Source organism: Phyllobates terribilis, unplaced genomic scaffold (assembly GCF_046119375.1).
Source record: "Phyllobates terribilis strain yellow unplaced genomic scaffold, ASM4611937v1 Scaffold_1__5_contigs__length_1240528914, whole genome shotgun sequence".
Lineage (NCBI taxonomy): Eukaryota > Metazoa > Chordata > Amphibia > Anura > Dendrobatidae > Phyllobates > Phyllobates terribilis.
Window position 1 is genome coordinate 763,594,791 of NW_027362761.1, and position 18,941 is coordinate 763,613,731.

Below are 18,941 nucleotides of genomic sequence, written 5' to 3' on the forward strand. Positions count from 1 at the left end.
AAAGATTCACAAGAACTTACAGTTTCCCCCGGGACGCCCGATAGTTGCATCTACAGATTCCCTACTCTCCCCTCTTGCCAAAACAGTTGAAAAAATTTTAACACCACTTCTACCAGCCATTCCATCATACATTAAAGACTCCTCCGATTTTCTGTCACATCTCCATCAACTGGATACCATTTCTCCAGGATCTATTCTAGTCACATTAGACGTAAATAGCTTATATACGTCAATTGACCATGATCTTGGCCTTGAGGCACTTGTATGGTTCTTGGATAAATACAGCGATTACCCACAGTCACGTAAGGATCTCTGTATAGATCTATCTGACATTATTTTACACAATTTTTTTCTATTTGATGACAAATTTTACCTACAGAAGCGAGGGACAGCCATGGGGTCAAACATGCCCCCCCCATATGCCAATATCTTTATGGCACATTTCGAAGAACAATATGTGTCATCAGTTACTGGCACATTTTCAGGCATCAGGCTATGGAAACGCTATATTGATGACGTTTTCGTCATCTGGGACAAAAATTAAATAGAACTTAATGATTTTTTTGCCTATCTTAATAGCTGTACACCACAGATTTCTTTCACGTTGAATTATGATAGGTGCCGTATTAATTTTCTTTATATTACGGTGATTGTGGATGACAGTGGACACTTTACAACTGATCTGTTTGTCAAATCGACGGATCGTAACGCCTTATTGCATTACACCAGTTGTCATCCAAGACATGTAAAAAAATCTCTCCCCATCTCACAACACACCAGAGTTGGTAGAATAGTGTCAGATTTATCACTAAAGATCAGACGTCAGGAAGAAATGGGACAAAAATTCATGAATAGAGGATATCCACCTTCCATCGCCTTTCCGCCACTTGATTCGAAACAACGTGCACTACTCACTAATCGGATGATCTTTGTAAATACCTATCACCCATATCAGACACTGATCCGGGACATCCTCAGGGACCACTGGTCGGTACTCAGTAGATCCTACCCCAGAATATTGGATTTCCAGCAGCCGGTCCTGATATGTAACAAAAGACCATCTAATTTGAGAGATAGGTTGGTGAAAGCCAACATTGGTAATTTCCAGACAAGAATACGTCAGATGACGTTGGAGTCACCTCGCATGGGTAATTTCCCATGTTTGGGGTGCCGCCAATGTTCCAACATGACACGGGGCGGCTCTTTCACCCATCCTTTGTCAGGCAGGAGATTCCCCATCAAGGGGTATTTCACATGTGAATCCTCTTTTGTTGTATATCTGATCAAATGCAGTCTTGGATATGTGATCAAGTGCGGTCTTGGATATGTTGGGGAAACCACCCAGCATATCCGAGACCGCATCAGCAAACACAAATCCAACATCCGTTGTAAATACTGTTTGTTACCCATCCCTAACTATTTTTCTCAACATCATCATTCGGTTGCACAGCTTCGTTTCCAGGTCATAGACCATGTCCCACCTAGTAGGAGGGGTGGCAATAGGATACAGAGACTCAAGGATAGAGAAGCCTTTTGGATTTTCACTCTGAAAACATTAGAACCCCATGGTCTCAATAGAGAGTATGAGATCCATATCTGAAGCAATTTGTTTTCCTTTTTCTCCCGCTCCCTGTCTGCATGTATAAATCTCCTACTCAATAGTTTTTAATATTCCTCTCATGTTCTTTACATTTTTCAGATAAAGGAATTATTTATACTAACTGTCATTTGTCTCTAGATTTACCTTGTAACATGTTTTTTGACACTGTACTTATGTCGTTACTCTTTTTTTCAGACCCTTCATGTTCAGACAAGATGTATCCTTCTTATGTCAGCAATGAGGATATCGTACTGGAATTATATTATTTTCAGATTTATTATAACACTTTTTTCAGATGTCTGAATATTACATAGTACTTGTCTCATTCCTTTTTCCATGTCCTTCTTTCTTTTTCTCCCCCCCCCCCTTTTTTTCTCTCCTTTTCCCCCTTTTTTTTTTTGCCCTATTCTTTTTTAGTCCATAATTCCCCCCATATAAACATTATCACGTGCATACTATGCGTTTATGTCAGTCCGATCTCTGTGTACTAGCACCATCTCCATACACTCAGTGGAACGCATAGTTTGCGTTCCATTGCTAGATACAGTCCGGAAACATACATCCTGCACACGCGCAATGATGCGTTCCATGAAACCGGAAGTTGCGTTCCACCAAACCGGATGTTGCGTCTCATTACTCCGGAAACCGGAAGCACATCGCGAAATACAGCGCTATTTAAACCCTGATAGCTATATACACAGCATGCCACATTCACCTTCAGCAGAGGCCACTTGAAGCACACAGGTATGTGCAGGGGCGGACACAGACTGTAGTGGGCCCCTGTGCAAGAAATTTTTGGGCCCCCCCCCCCTGCGCTTCATAAGGCAACAAAGTTATGTAAACATAACCCCCCCCATGTGCATCTCTCGCCCCCCCATGTGCAGCTCTCATCCCCCCCATGTGCAGCTCTCATCCCCCCCATGTGCATCTCCCATCCCCCCCCGTGCATCTCTCATCACCCCCATGTGCATCTCTCATTCCCCCCATGTGCATCTCTCATCCCCCCCACTCCTAGTTAATTAATTGTATTTAAAACAAATAAAACTTGTTATACTTACCCCCATGCGATCCCTGCAGAATCCTGGTGCTCGTCCACGTCGCTGCCACCAGGCTCTCCTGACGTTCGGCCATGTGACGGTGCCACATGCATAGCCATCAGCTTTTGTTTTGGCCAAAAGATTTTTAAAGCCGCCACCACGATAAGGTAGACTCTTCTGGCCGGGCCCTACAATAACCTATTAAAATTTTCTTAAAATATCCAATACTCTTTTTAGATATATTTTTATTTAGTTTTCTTTAAGGGAATGTGTCATATACATTTTTTTTTTAAAATGACCAATAATACCACATACAGGGAATACCGCCACACCATGACCAGACCACATATTACCACAACATAGTGACCGAATAATACCACACAGAAGGGGGAAAAACTGCCACACCATGACCAGACCACATATTACCACCACATTACTAATATTACCACCACATTACTAATATTACCATAAGTGTCATTATACACGGGAGCTCTATACATGGTAGGTATAATGTAAGTGTCCAGGTAATCTAGTGATCACCAGTGACATTATACACAGGAGCTCTGTATATAGTGTCAGTGTACAGGTAATACAGTGATCACCAGTGACATTATACACAGGAGCCCGGTACATAGTATATAGTGTAAGTGTACATGTAATGCACTGACTCACTGGTGACGTCTCTAGGTGAAGTCCTTCAGCTACGCTTTTCTCCTTCATCCAGCACAGACCGCCATCACTTCTTCCAGCCAGGACTCATCTGCATAAAATAACACAGTTATCTAGAGCACATTCCCCAACTTCTACATTACGCAGCTGAATACAGACGTGCATCCACCATCAATATATGGTTAGTTATTATGCAACCTACCATTCCAAATATAAATTGTAATCCACCACGGTGCCCCCATTAACTGTAAATAGGCACTTAATATATAATTTAATTAGAACCTCTACTCTTTCCGCCAATTTGTTACCAGTTACACTCCTGCATCCGCAACGCCCCCTACTCTATACTTCCTGCTCCCCGCATTCATTATTTACATGCACCCCCTGCCCCAATTCATTATATCATGTCCGTGCTCTCCCCACCCCATCCACCCCATCATCATTTATCATTTACTGTCCCCCACCCCACATTCATTATGTGCAGCTCATTATCCCCCTACTCCCAATTCCCCCATGTGCAGCTCATTTTCTCCCAATTCCCCCATGTGCAGCTCTCACCCCTCCATGTGCACATCTCTCACCCCCCTCCCCCACATGTGCCCCTCTCTCATCCCCCCCATGTGCACATCTCTCATCCCTCTCCCCCACATGTCCACATCTCTCATCCCCCTCCCCCACATGTGCACCTCTCTCATCCCCCTCCCCCACATGTGCACCTCTCTCATTCCCCTCCCCCACATGTGCACCTCTCATCCCCCTCCCCCACATGTGCACCTCTCTCATCCCCCTCCCCCACATGTGCACCTCTCTCATCCCCCTCCACCACATGTGCATCTCCCATTCCCCCCACTCCTAGTAAATTGTATTTAAAAAAAAAAAAACTTGTTATACTTACCCCCATGCGATCCCTGCAGAATCCTGGCGCTCGTCCAAATCGCTGACACCAGGTTCACCTGACTTCCGGTCATGTGACGGCGCCGTCACATGACCGGAAGTCAGGGGAATCATGAAAGCGCTGCCGCAGCAGCGCAGCGCTGAGATGTCCCGGACCCGGCGCTTAGCATGGGGCCGGGGGCCCCATGAGGAGAGAGACGCACAAGAGGGGTGCCCCCAAGGGGGCCCCTACCGGCTGGGCCCCATACTGGAGTCAGGGGCAGTCATGCCCTGATGGCGGCCCTGCTGGAGGCTGGAGGGGCCCCCTCTCCCTCGGGGCTCCCATTCAATGAACCGGCTGCACGGGCGGTAGTTCCGCCCCTGGGTATGTGTTACTGACACTACAGGATTCTTATTCCATGCAATCATGCATTACATGATAACCCTATGGTTGAGGATTCACTTTGATCTTTTAGACAAACAAGTACACTTTCCATGTAACCCAGTGTGGCAGCATCTTGAACACTTGCCCCATGTGATACACCTTATACCTTTAATCACAGTTATGTATATCCTTAATATACTACATTCCATATGAGATTAGTATTTCATGTTTTTTTTCTCTGCCACCAGCAGTAACATCCATTACCTGGATATTCCACATTACATTTGAGGACTCTCCACTCACAACGTATAGGAATCTACCATTTTAGGTACTTTCATATCTATGTTATTTTCTCCTTATTTTTTCCTTTTTGGGTTTATTACTTTTATCTGACGTCCCCTCGTGGACATATGTCTAATTAGCTTATGGTCACATATATATTATTCCTTTATATATCTGATAACATACAGATCTGCATTGACAATTTGACTTGTGAGATATGATCTTCTTCCTCTTTTTCATTTATCTTTTCTTCGTCATTATGATTCATTGATATATTGATAATTGTATATACTATTGTACGATTTTCCATATATTATGACTTTGGTTTGTCTGGGATTAATATTATACCTGTTTGTGTTTACTTCTATGAACTTGTATCAGTTCATCTGAAGCCCCTGATGAAAACCCCGGCGGGGTTAAAACGTTGGGCAACTATCTAATGGAGAATCAATTAAAGGATTTATTTGAAATTTAAACTACTGACTCTTTACATCTATTTAAGAGTGCCAGAACTTTATTGTATACTGTATATTTCGTTGCGTTCCTGGCACCTAACTCTTCTTAGTCGAGCCTTGTCTACACATATTGTTAAGTATCAACTCGGTCCGACCAAGGTCGCTCAGTCGACTCCGTGAACCAGGGAGGAACCGAGCAGAGGGACCAGGTGCTACTCCAGGTCAGACCCCGGTCACAGCTGTTGACCCACACCGGGGGATGCAGGAACGGGCAGGCACAGCTGTTATGTAGACAGGTGGGTACTGGCAGGCACGGCTGGTATGCAGACAGGTGGGTACTGGCAGGCACGGCTGGTATGCAGACAGGCGGCTACTGGCAGGCACGGCTGGTATGCAGACAGGCAGATACTGGTATGAATGCAGGCTGGATAGGGACCAGTACAGACTGGGATACAAGAACAGAGCCGCGGTGGACTAGCAGAGCAGAACCGCAGGCGCAGAGGACAAGCAGGGCAGAGCAGAGCGAAACCGCAGGTGCGGTGGTTAAGCGGAGCAGAGCGAAACCGCACATGCGGTGAACAAGCAGAGCAGAGCGAAACCGCAGGTGCGGTGAACAAGCAGAGCTAAACGGTAGGTGCGGTGAACAAGCAAAGCAGAGCGAAACCGCAAGTGCGGTGAACAAACAGAGCAGAGCGAAACCGCAGATGCAGTGAACAAACAGAGCAGAGAGAAACCGCAGGTGCGGTGAACAAGCAGAGCAGAGCGAAACCGTAGGTGAAGTGAACAAGCAGAGCAGAGTGAAACCGCAAGTGCGGTGAACAAGCAGAGCAGAGCGAAAAAGCAGGTGCAGTGAACAAGCAGAGCAGAGCGAAACTGCAGGTGCGGTGAACAAGCAGAGCGAAACCGCAAGTGCGGTGAACAAGCAGAGCGAAACCGCAGGTGCAGTGAGCAAGCAGAGCAGAGAGAAACCGCAGGTGCGGTGAACAAGCAGAGCAGAGTGAAGCGAAACCGCAGGTACGGTGGACAAGCAGAGCAGAGCGAAACCGCAGGTGCAGTGGACAAACAGAGCAGAACAGAGCAGAAGGTGCAGGCAGACAGGACAGGGCTCTGTTCACATGGAACAGACTGGAAAATACAGGAAGATAGTTAGAACACAGGACGTAGATACAGAGGCAGGGAAACGGGACAAGCAGAACCAGATACACACAAGGTACTTACTATGAAGTAGCGAGTGGACACAGAACTCACAAACAGAAGTACAGAGACAACGAGTTGGAGTTAGGTGCAGGTTCAGACACTGCAGGAAAAGGGAAGGTTCGGACATAGAGACAAACAGGTAACGGGCTAGGACACAGTTCAGACAGGAACTGAACCAGGAACAAGATACAGGAACGAGTCTGAGAACTCAGCCCCCAGGGAGGCGGAAACAGACTAGAAGTCACAGATACAGGCAACAGGCCTGGGTATACAGTCCCCAGGGTGGCAGAACAGACTAGAAGTCACAGATACAGGTAACAGGCCTGGGTATACAGCCCCCAGGGTGGTAGAAGCAGACAAGATACAGGACAGGACCTGGCAACTCAGTTGCACAGAACACACTGTAAGAAAGTGTTGCTCAGGCACTCACAGCTATAGGCTGGGGAGGCATTAGGAGTGCGCACACAGTAACTATAAGAATCAGGCAGTAACCGCGTCGCCGCCCTAAGCAATCAGACAAGAGACACAGCAGGTACTGGAGCAAAGTGTGCAGCCTGGACTGATAGGTAAGATGGCGGTCTTGCATGGTGGGAGGTGGTAAGCCATGCCAGCACGCCGCCAGGGATGTTACAATAACGTGCTGCATTCAACTTTCCTTCAACTTTTACCAAGTTTCCTGTGCCTTTGTAGCTCACACATCCCCAAAACATCAGCGATCCAACTCCATGCTTTACTGTAGGAATGGTGTTCCTTTCATCATAGGCCTTGTTGACCTCTCTCCAAATGTAACGTTTTTGGTTGTGGCCAAAAAGTTAAATTTTGGTCTCATCACTCCAAATTACCTTGTACCAGAAGTTTTGAGGCTTGTCTCTGTGTTGTTTGGCGTATTGTAGGCGAGATACTTTGTGGCATTTGCGCAGCAAAGACTTTCTTCTGGCAACTCGACCATGCAGCCCATTTTTCTTCAAGTGCCTCCTTATTGTGCATCTTGAAACAGCCACACCACTAGTTTTTAGAGTCCTGAATTTCAGCTGATATTATTTGTGGGTTTTTCTTTGCATCAAAAACAATTTTCCTGGCAGTTGTGGCCGAAATGTTCATTGGTCTACCCGACCGTGGTTTAGTTTTTACAGAGCCCCTGGTTTTCCATTTGTTAATCACAGTTTGAACACGGCTGACAGGCATTATCAATTCCTTGGATATTTTTTTGTATCCCTTTCCTGTGTTATACAGTTCAACTACCTTTTCCCGTAAATCCGTTGACAATTCTTTTGCTTTCCCAATGACTCACAATCCAGAAACGTCAGTGGCTGGATGAAAGATGCAAGAGTCTGTCTGGATCCCAGAAACTCACTCAGCTTTTATGCACACACACTCATTACAAGCAAACAGGTCACATGTGAGGAAGTTATGTTTCCTTTAGTAGCCATTAAAACCCATTTGAGTCAAATTCTGTGCATGTTATCAGGCCAAAATCATCAGGGTATTTTGATCAGGGTCATTTGGATGTTTTTGGTTGTCATTAAGATTTAAAAAGCGAAAACACAATAGTTTGACAATAAATAGAATCACCCAACCAATAACCATGAGTGGAGAAAAAGTTTTTTTCTTATCATTCATATTCTCTGAAACAAGGCCAAGAAAGGAAAATTTCTGCCGCGGTATATAAACTTTTGAGCACAACTGTATAAACAGTCTTTCAACCAGGGCTGTGGAGTCGGTAACCCAAACCTCCGACTCCTCAATTTCCATGACACTGACTCCAACTCCGACTCTGTCTCCCTCATACATGGCTTATGTTTAAGTGATAACTTTAATGTAACACAGATTCATCTCAGCTAAAAGTCTAGACCCTTAGATCAGGAATAGGACAGACATTTATAGGACATTTCATAACTTTACCAAATTCTTATGAAAAAAATATTCCCCACAAACTGCATTGAACTACTGTACCCAAATTATTATATATTTTAGGAGTTGGAGTCGATCCATTTTCTACCGACTCCACCAAAATGGACACCGACTCCACGACTCCGACTCCACAGTCCTGCTTTCAACAAGTACAGTGTTATACTGGTGTGGATAGAGATTTACACCAACATATCGCTCTGATGAACCGACACACATCTCACAGCTACAGTGATTTCAGTGCCTGAAACACTGAAATCACTGTGATTGACTGTTCAAACAGCCAATCAAAGCGATAGTAGTTACGGAGGGGGGCCACGAAACCCCATGTGACGACGAGTTCAGGTGCCCTGCTGTTAGAAACAGGAGGCACCTTAGTGCGATCACAACAACATCCAAGGTCGGGAAGTCATTCCCTTCCATGAAGTACGGGGTACATTCAAGGTCTGGAAGGGGTTAAAGCTGCACTCTAAAAAAGCTGTAATATGTAAACATTGAATATATGAAATTGGGACCGCATTTCTGCTGTAGAAAACATGTTACAAAATAAAGGAATTTAGTGCACAAATTGGCCAATTTGTGTGAGGCCAACAGCCAGTGGCGAGGCATACCAATTTGTTGGGACCCTAAACCTAACATGATGCCTCTCCTGAGTTTGTTAGTTTAGTCCCACTTACCGTATTTTTCGGACTATAAGACGCACCAGACCATAAGACGCACCCCAAATTTTAGGGTACAAAATAGGGGAAAAAATATTTTTTATAAGATGGGGGTCCGTCTTACAGTCGGAATAGGTATCTTACCTGGGGGGCGGTGGAGCTGGGGTCACAGGAGGCAGGGTCCTTCAGGAAGCCGGCGGAAGGGGAGGCATGCTGGTACCTGGTGGCTGGGGGCCTCGCGCTGGGGGCTTGGTGCCCTGGTACCTGGGGGCCTGGTGCCCTGGTACCTGGGGTGCTGGGGGCCTGGTGCTGGTGCCTGGCGCTGGGGGCCAGGGTGCTGGTGGCCTGGTACCTGGTGTGCTGGTGCCTACTACCTGGGGTGCTGGTGGCCTGGTACCTGGGGTGCTGGGGGCCTGGTACCTGGAGTGCTGGGGGCCTGGTACCCGGGGTGCTGGGGGCCTGGTACCTGTGGTGTTGGTACCTGGGGTGCTGGGGGCCTGGTACCTGGGGTGCTGAGGGCCTGGTACCTGGGGTGCTGTTGGCCTGGTGCTAGTGCCTGGGGTCCGGGGTGCTGGTGGCCTGGTACCTGGGGTGCTGGTGCCTGGGGTACTGGTGGCCTAGTGCTGGTGGCCTGGTACCTGGGGCGCTGGGGGCCTGGTACCTGGGGTGCTAGTGCCTGGGGAGCTGGGGGCCGGTGGCCTGGTACCTGGGGTGCTGGTGGTCTGGTCCTGGTGGCCTCGTACCTGGGGTGCTGGGGGGCCGGGGTGCTCGGGGCCTGGTGCCGGTGTATTGCTCTGGTGGTGGAGTGGGATCGCAGGGCAGCGGTGGAAGAAGAGGTGAGGTGGGCCGGTATCTGGCTGGGGGCCAGGCCTGGCCGGGTACAGGGGCCGGGCCTGGGCGGGTACCGGTGTATTGTTGTGAGCGGAGTGGCAGAGCAGAGTGAGTTCACTCTGTTCAGCCACTCCGCTCACAGTAATACACCGGCCCAGGCCCAGCCCCCAGCCAGATACCGGCCCGCCTCACCTCTTCTTCCGCCGCCGCCCTGCGATCCCGCTCCACCACCACCATTAAGTTGCGTTCGGACCATAAGACACACCCCCCATTTTGGGGGAAAAAAGTGCGTCTTATGGTCCAAAAAATACGGTAATTATCCTATGGATGTATCCTTGGATCCAGCACGTGGATGCAATGTAACTCTGTCGCTAACTGAAAGACAAAGGTCACAGCGTCACATGACTTAAACCTTGTTTAGTCTTACTCAGTAAGAACCTATTCACATAGAGTTTCTACATTAGTCTGCGAGTTCCATTTGAAACCCATGGAAATGGAATACAAAATGAAATAAACCCCGATTGTTTTTTTCATTAAAAGTGTCTCGTCTTTTCAGGCACATGAGTGTCAGTGAAACTCACAGAGGGGTCACAGATGAAAGTGCTATAGATGGAGACTGTAGAGACACACAGAGAAAAATGCTCAAAAAGTGCAGTACACAAATCAAAAAATATTCAGGAAAAATAGTTCTAAGTAATCAGAAACATCACTGACACTTTCACTAGCAACATAGATTCTTACCATTGAGTATCAATAGCTTAGCTGTTATAACTGTGTAAAAATATGTGTTGCATAAAAACTTTCGTTCAAACAACAGTAAATCGAGGAATTTAAATCATACCAAAGAATTTGTAATCTGTTCATCAAATGAAGAGTTCCAGAGTGGTGCCTTCCTTGATATGTGACTGTCAAAGTTTGGTGTTGGATCCAAAGATGACTTTAGTGTTGAAACTGGATGAATTGTTTTAATTTTACCAAAGAGCACCTAAATAAAGATTAAAAATCAAAAGACAATAATACAATTACAAGCAAAGTATTACTAAAGCTGTATACACAGTTTCACAGTTTAAGGGGTTATCTTATCTTCTTAAAAAAGGTACAACTACAAAGTTCTTGTAGAAACAAGAAACTTTGCAATTTACCTATTAAAAATTCTGTCACTTCTTACGAATAGAGGAAATTTTAATTCTAAAATGTACTGCTTTTTGCATCAGTAACCAGCCCCTCTAGAGTCTATCACTGGTGGCTGGTCTCATAGCCCCTACAAGCTATTTGCTATGCAGCTCACAAGCAAGGTGATTAAGCTGGTCAGATCACCCATTTAATGCACCTGTAGTCCTCCAACTTTGTACTTACAAATTATAAAAGTATAATCAAAAGGGAATCTGGCCATTACAGGGAAGATATCATCATCAGAAAATGAGCTATTGTTTAAAGCAAGTTATTGTGTTACATGCATTTTTTTGTAAATTTGGCAATGTTTTTCTTTTCATATCACGATCTTTATTAATATACAAAAATTAGTAATCTTACAATTGTCATACTGGCCGGTGGGGCTTTTAGGACTTGTGCTTATTGTTCCTTCTAAAAGAGTTTTCCGCAAGTCTCCTTATCAACAGAGGCAGGATTACAATGACAGTAACACCTCTATACACAGCTGATAACACAGGATTAACCAGTCAGAAGATGTAATGTCCCTGCTCCTCCCTCCATTCACAATGGACATGCTCATTAGATACTTTAATTAAAAAAAAAAGAGTCACAGTCTATTGAATTATGTTCCAGCTAAAAGAAACTACGTCTAAACCTGCAGATAGTTAGAATGTTCTGTAAGATGTTGCTCTAGAGATAAGATGCACTCACAGAAATTAGATGTCTCTGAAATCAGAATTATCCTTGAAAACGAATAACTGTTTATGTTTTGCTTATGAATTATTTAATTACTGATGTTCAACCTCTTTCATCTGGGCATGCGATGCGCAGAAACTCAATAGCTGTAAGCTACAATTTTCATTTAAATACTGCACACTTTTTGTAACAGGGCAAGGGCAGACCCCTATCTCATATTCATAGGGGTCCTGTATACAAACTTCTTTTATCTATCTCTATTAATTAAAACTTTTATTGTAAATTAATTTTCTTTTATTCAAATGACCTTTGAAGACCGGATCTTTGGTGGATATTTTATTTTATCAGCTTCATATCAATAGTAAGAAGTTTTAAATCACACACACACACAAACAGTTAAACCAAACAGACTCATGCAACGCCAGATAATCCTACTATAGTATCCAATAAACCTTTTATTACAAAATAGAAAAAAATACTCTAAGAAATTGTGTATTTAATTATTCTGAAAACATAAAATTATTAAACAGGCCAACTATTTTGTTTATTGGGTAACCTTAGTAGTGAAAAGGCACACAGTCTAACGTCTTAGGAATTTAAGACAGAACTCTTTGACTGTTTCCTGTCTTCTTCTCCTAAGTACATAAAGGTTAAACATACAGTTGTCCGTGAGAGAAGCATGGTTGATCTAAGTTAACATCATCAGCAATAACATGGCAGAAATTGACATGAAAAACCACATTTCCACTGGCATCATTGAACTGGCCGCTTTAAAACTGTAGTAGCATGTGTGAAGATTGGTGTGCAGCATCATCGCCAGAAGTCAGTGTATGCAACTCTGCAAGACTGTAAGCCTCTTAAAGCACCACTCCAGCGTTTTTTTTTTAATTGCAACACCACTCTACCAACATATGATACCTGCACCTAATTTTATACTCACTCCCCACCATCTTCAGTTCTTCCCGGCACCGCTACGGCCTGCACCGCCATCTTGTGACTGCAACTTTTGTCTGACCGTAAGTCAGAGGTAATGGTCACATGCTCTCAATGCAAAGCTATGAAAACCAGAAGAGGATCTCATAGACTTGCATTGAAAAGTGACCTCCAACTCACTCCAGCAAACACTGGAGCAATCTGGTAGGTCGCAAAACTGCTGGAGGCCAACTAAAGTGGTGCTGATAAAAGATGAAGATGGCGGATGGTAAGTATAAGACTAAGTGCATGGACCTTACAGCGCTGGAGTGGTGCTACTAATGTAATTTAAAAAATGGTGAATTGGCGATTTAACAAAACACCAAAATGTTGATGCTTTCAGGCAAGTATTGAGATCATCAGATACAGTACCTCTTTGCACAATAGGCAACTTCTGCCTAAAGCAGGGGTGCACAACCTGCAGCCTGTCGGCACGAGGCCTGCAATGCCATTCTCTGCAGCCCCCAACCATATGGACAGGAAAATGCCTGACAGGTTAACTATATGAGGGTAGCCACAAATGGAAAAGTAGAGAACCCATTGTCCTGATGCACGAGGCATCCAGAAATGTCTACACAATGCACCACTAGTACTTGCTAGTTCCAGCTCCTCACGGTGAGAATTTAGCAATTTTCAAACTTTGAATTGTTATGCCTTTAAATCACAGAGATATGTCACACAAAATAGTTAATAAATAACATTTCCCACATGTCTACTTTACATCAGCACAATTTTTGAAACAAATTTTTTTTCTATTAGGAAGTTATAAGCGTTAAAAGTTGACCAGCTTTTTCTAAATTTTCAACTAAATTTACAAAACCATTTTTTTAGGGACCACATCACATTTGAAGTGACTTTGAGGGGTTTACATGACAGAAAATCCCCAAAAGTGACACCATTCTAAAAACTGCACCCCTAAAATTGCTCAAAACCACATTCAAGAAGTTTACTAACCCTTCACGTGTTTCACAGGAACTGAAGCAACGTGGAAGGAAAACATTTAACTTTTTTCACACAAATTTTACTTCAGGCCCCAAATTTTTTGTTTTCACAAGGGTAACAAGAGAAAATGTGTGAGAGTGTGAAATGTGATAACAGCAGGAGAGCACTAGGACCCTGTGACTTTTGCCTGGCTGGGCTCAGAGGAGGGGCAGTGCTAGAAACTGTGTGTATTCTAAGAGCGTCTGATGTGTGAGTCTAAACAGGAAGTCTGAGAAAAGGAGCTGCAATAAGACGCTGTCTTTACACTCTTCCGTGTGGAGTTTGTTTACCCCTTTCTCTGTTTAAGGACAAGTGCTGAGCTGGGGAAGCTGTGTGGCTCTGTGGAGTTTTGTGGAGGTCCATGCTGAGCTGATTATAGACTTTGTGCTGAAGGAGTCACGTGTCGAGTGATGAAGGGACTGAGTAATCCATTTCTGTGACTGAGCACGCGGTTGGTGTACTGGATAACAGTGAGAGACTTCGGGAGGAAAGAAGGTTTCGGGTGCCATTTCCACTGAGAGGATGTTGACAAGACTTTGTGAAGAGATCTTCCTAGACCTTAATCTGAGGCTACAGGACTAAAGTCCCCGGCGTGTGGGCTTGGCATCGGCTGACAAGACAAGGAATTTTTGCTGTTTTGTGAACTTTGTTTTTGTTTTGGCGCCAAAGTTTTCCGGGACTAGCTGCAGCCACCGTGATTCACAGGCCTGGGATAGACTACATCTGAGGTTAACGGTACCATAACTTTAAGATATCCGGATATCCTGACAATAAGGGTATAAGAGCAATTGATATAGTTTCATGCATTATTATTGTTCATAGTGGTAGGATTGAATTCAGTGTGCCATCTCAGGGGGTCCCCATAGACCACCCTCACTAGACTGACACAGTGTTTAGGTAAAATTGTTCCAGATCTCTAGAATAATTCACACAAGCTGGAAACCTTGATATTGGCACATTGATTTCAGCTTTTGCTGATTGTGTGTATTTAGTAGAGACAGTGTCCCAGGCAGAACCTGAGACTGATTCATTCAATACTGAATTTTAGTCTAATCCCTGTTTTAGTAAAGAAAGTGTTGTTTATTTCTGTCTCTGTCTCTGTTTGTGACTCACTGGATCTCTCTCGGACCTCCGGTCATTACAAATGGGCCACAAAATTTGTTGGCCAATTTCTCCTGAGTATGCCGAAAACCACTGTTTGGGAGAACGGCAGGGTTCGGAAGGGAAGGAGCGCCATTTGACTTTTTGAATGTAAAATTTGCTTGAATAATTAGCAGATGTGCCCCTGATGTGCCTAAACAGTGGAAAACCCCTACAAGTGACACCATTTTGGAAACTAGACCCCTCATGGAACTTATCTAGATGTGTGGTGAGCACCCTTAACCCCCAAGTGCTTCACGGAAGTATATAACATGGAGCCGTGAAAATAAAAAAAATCTAACTTTTTCCACAAAAATTATCTTTTAGCCCCAAATTTTTTATTTTTACAAGGGTAAGAGGAGAAAATGGAACCTAAAAACTGTTGTACAATTTCTCCTAAGTACGCCAATACCCAATATGTGGGGAAAATACGTTTGGGCGCACGTCCGGGTTCAGAAGGGAAGGAGCACAGTGTGACTTTTGAACGGAAAATCGTCTGGAATCAAGAACGGACGCCATGTCGCATTTCGGGAGCCCCTGTTGAGCCTAAATAGTGGAAACTCCCTACAATTGACTCCATTTTGGAAACTAAACCCCTCAAGGATTTTATCAAGGGGTATAGTGTACATTTTGAACACAGAGGTACGGAAGAATTTGATAACATTAGGTCATCATATTGAATAAGTTGTCATTAGTCTTAAGAGCAAGTGCTCGCTACTTGAGTTTGCATCGGGTACTCGGGTATGCACCATGTATCACGGGTGCTCAAGTGACATATTCGAGTCCCCGCCCTGCATGTTTCATGGTTGTTAGACAACCAAAAAAAACATGCGGGGATCTCTCATGCATGTCAAGAGATCCCAGCAACTTTTTTTGGCCGCGAAGAATATGGGGCAGAGACTCGAGCATGTCACACGAACACCCGCGATACTCAGTGCATACCCGAGCACCCGATGCAAACTCAAGTAGCGAGCACTTGCGCTCAACGCTGGTTGCCATATGGTCTTCATTTTTTTTCTTTACTTTTGAAAAAATCCCAACCATAACCCTAGCCCAACCCTAACCCTAATCCAACCCTAACCCTAGCACAACCCTAACCCCAACCCTAATACAACCCCAACCCTAGCCCAACCCTAACCCTAGCCCAACCCTAACCCCAACCCTAATACAACCCTAACCTCAGAGTTTATTTTTTTACACCGTTCCTCGTGTGGTATAAATGATTAGACGACTTTATTCTTCGGGTCAGTGCGATTACAGCGATACCAGATTCATATCGGGTTTTTATGATTGACAGCTGTCACACACTAAAAGACAAATTTTTTTTGCAAAAACTAGTTTTTCCATCGCCATATTTTGAGGCTATAATCTTTTCATATTTTGGCCGGCAGAGTCATGTGACGGCTTACTTTTGTGGGACAAGTTGACGTTTTTATTGGTACCATTTTCGGGCATGTGACATTTTTTGATCACTTTCTATTCAGATTTTTGGGAGGCAGAATACACAAAAAACAGTAATTCAGGAATTGTTTTTTGAGTTTTTTTTTTTTATGCCGTTCCGCGTGTGGTAAAATTGGTAGCTTTATTCTTCGGGTCAGTACGTTTACAGAGGTACCGCATTTATATAGGTTTTTTATATTTTGCCGCTTTACACAATAAAAACTATTTTCTAGAAAAAAAAAAAATTTGTATCGCTTTATTCTGAGAGCTATAACTTTTTTATTCTTTGGATGATGGAGCTGTATGGCGGCTTGTTTTTTTGGGGACAAGATGACGTTTTCAGCGGTACCATTTTTATTTACATTCGTCTTTTTGATTGAGTGTTATTCCATTTTTTGTTTGGCGGTATGATGATAAAGCATTGTTTTTTGCTTTGTTTTTAATTTTTTTTACCGTGTTCACTAAAGGAGTTACCTAGTGGGACAGTTTTATAGGTCAGGTCGTTCCGCACGCAGCAATACCAAATATGTGTGCTTTTATTGGTTTAAATTTTTTTTACATAATAAATAAATATTATGGGTACAATATATTTTTATTTTTTGGGGATTAGTTTTTTCATTTTTTGTTTATATTTTTTTTCACTTTTCTACTCTTTTTTTTACTTTTACACATTGTCCCACTATGGGACTTTCACTTTTTGAAGCCTCATCGGCTGCATAGCATAGAGAGCAGCAGCAGCCTGCCAGCGCTGCACAAAGGGGAGACATTACTTCCTGCCTCCTGGTGACCCGGATGTTATCATGACGACGTCGGGTCGTCATGACAACATCCGGGAGCCGCCGCAGACATCGCTGGAGGCCGGAGAGGGGGTGAGTACCGGCGCTAACCTCCCCCTTTACCCCCGCAATGCTGCGATCGACTTTGATCGCAGCATTGCGGGGGTTAATGTGTTGGGAGCGGTGCGGGACCGCTCCCTGCACATAGCACCGGGTGTCAGCTGTGACAATCAGCTAACACCCGGCAGCGATCGCCCCGCACCACTTGTGCGCGGACGCGACCGCATTATGCGTAATAGTACATAGCTGGTCCATAAGTCCCAGGGCGCAGCTACGTACTATTACTGACATTGTCGGAAAGGGGTTAAAATTGCTTTCAGGTAGTTCATTAACCCTTCTAGTTCTTTTCAGGAAGTAATGGAAAGTGGCATGACAAAACTAAAAAAGTTTATTTTTACCACCTAAATTTTGATAACTTCTGAATAGTCCAGCAGACTCAAAGGCTGTTATTTGGCCATGAACTGCCAAGGCAAACATCAGGACCACACAATCAAGATCTCAGAGTGCCAATGAGGTTAAAGAGGTAGCCCCCACACTCTGTTAACTATTTAGATTCTGTAGTCACTATTGACAGCAGAATCTAAGGGGTTTAACGTTCATGGTCGGTGCCAACACTGATCATGGCTGATGCAGCAATTTGTCAGCTATAGTGTACAGGTGACGGCTACAGGATTGTCAGTCATAGGGGGATGCTAGTCTCTTATATCGCAGGTCAGTAAAAAGATGTATATTGGTCACTAAGGGGTTACAAGCATGTTACATGGGTTTCCTACAACCCTCATGGGTACCCCTGAATACCTCAGAAAAAGTATTTTAAACATGTCCCGGCTACATACAAATTGCGCAGTGAGTGTGATGGGTGAATCCAGATCGCGCTCAGCGTCTTCCCAGTCCCTTAAAACACTGCCTCTTCTATTTTGATGGAAGTGGATGACAGCGTCAACATCATTCACATAGTGATTGAAGTCTCGCTCTTGCACAGTGGAATGAGAGACCTGTGCATGCGCACTTCACTCGGCCTGGTTGAACAGCCAGGGAGTTAGTAATGTAGAAGTGAAGCTGGCGCCTGCACATTACATGACTTCACTCTGCCGGTCTCTAATTCCACTGCGCAGGTGTGAGACTTTAGCTTCCACTTCCACCAAGAGAGAAGAGGCAGCTTTTGAAGGCACTGGGGCGGCGCTAAACATAATCTGGATTCGCCCATTGGACCGAACACCACAATTTTGCATGCAGCGCAAGATGTAAATATGACACTTTTTCGGAGTTATGCAAGGGCATCTATTAATGTATAAAGTGGTTGTAGGAACCCAGTTTACATGGAGGTGATGGCATGATTCATAACGTATAAAACTCTTGACAGGTTCCCTTTAAATTGAAACACACTAGTCACGCAGTTGTGCTTGATGTGTCACAATATAAGTTGGTCTTTTGGATTCAACCATGGCATAAGTGTCGACTAAGTTGGTGAGTGAAATCACCAAAGGCCAGTAGCCAATTGGATATGCCTGGGGTGAGCCATCATGACGGAGGCATAGAAGTCCATGTTTGATACGATCTTATATTGTGGTGGTACATCATTATCTGAAGAATTTAAAAGAGATAGCCATCCTGACCATTCCTGAAAACCAATAGATATTGCAGGGCATCGTAAGACCTTTGAAATGACATTTGTTTTTTTTACTTGAAAAAGACGCCGGTACGGCGTTGAAACGCGTTGTTAATAAAAAGCCTTTTTCATCATCATCATCATCATCTCTGAAGAATTGATTCACTTGAGCAGCGCAGCCCACGTGTTTATCCAACTGGATCCAATATCTCCTGGAGG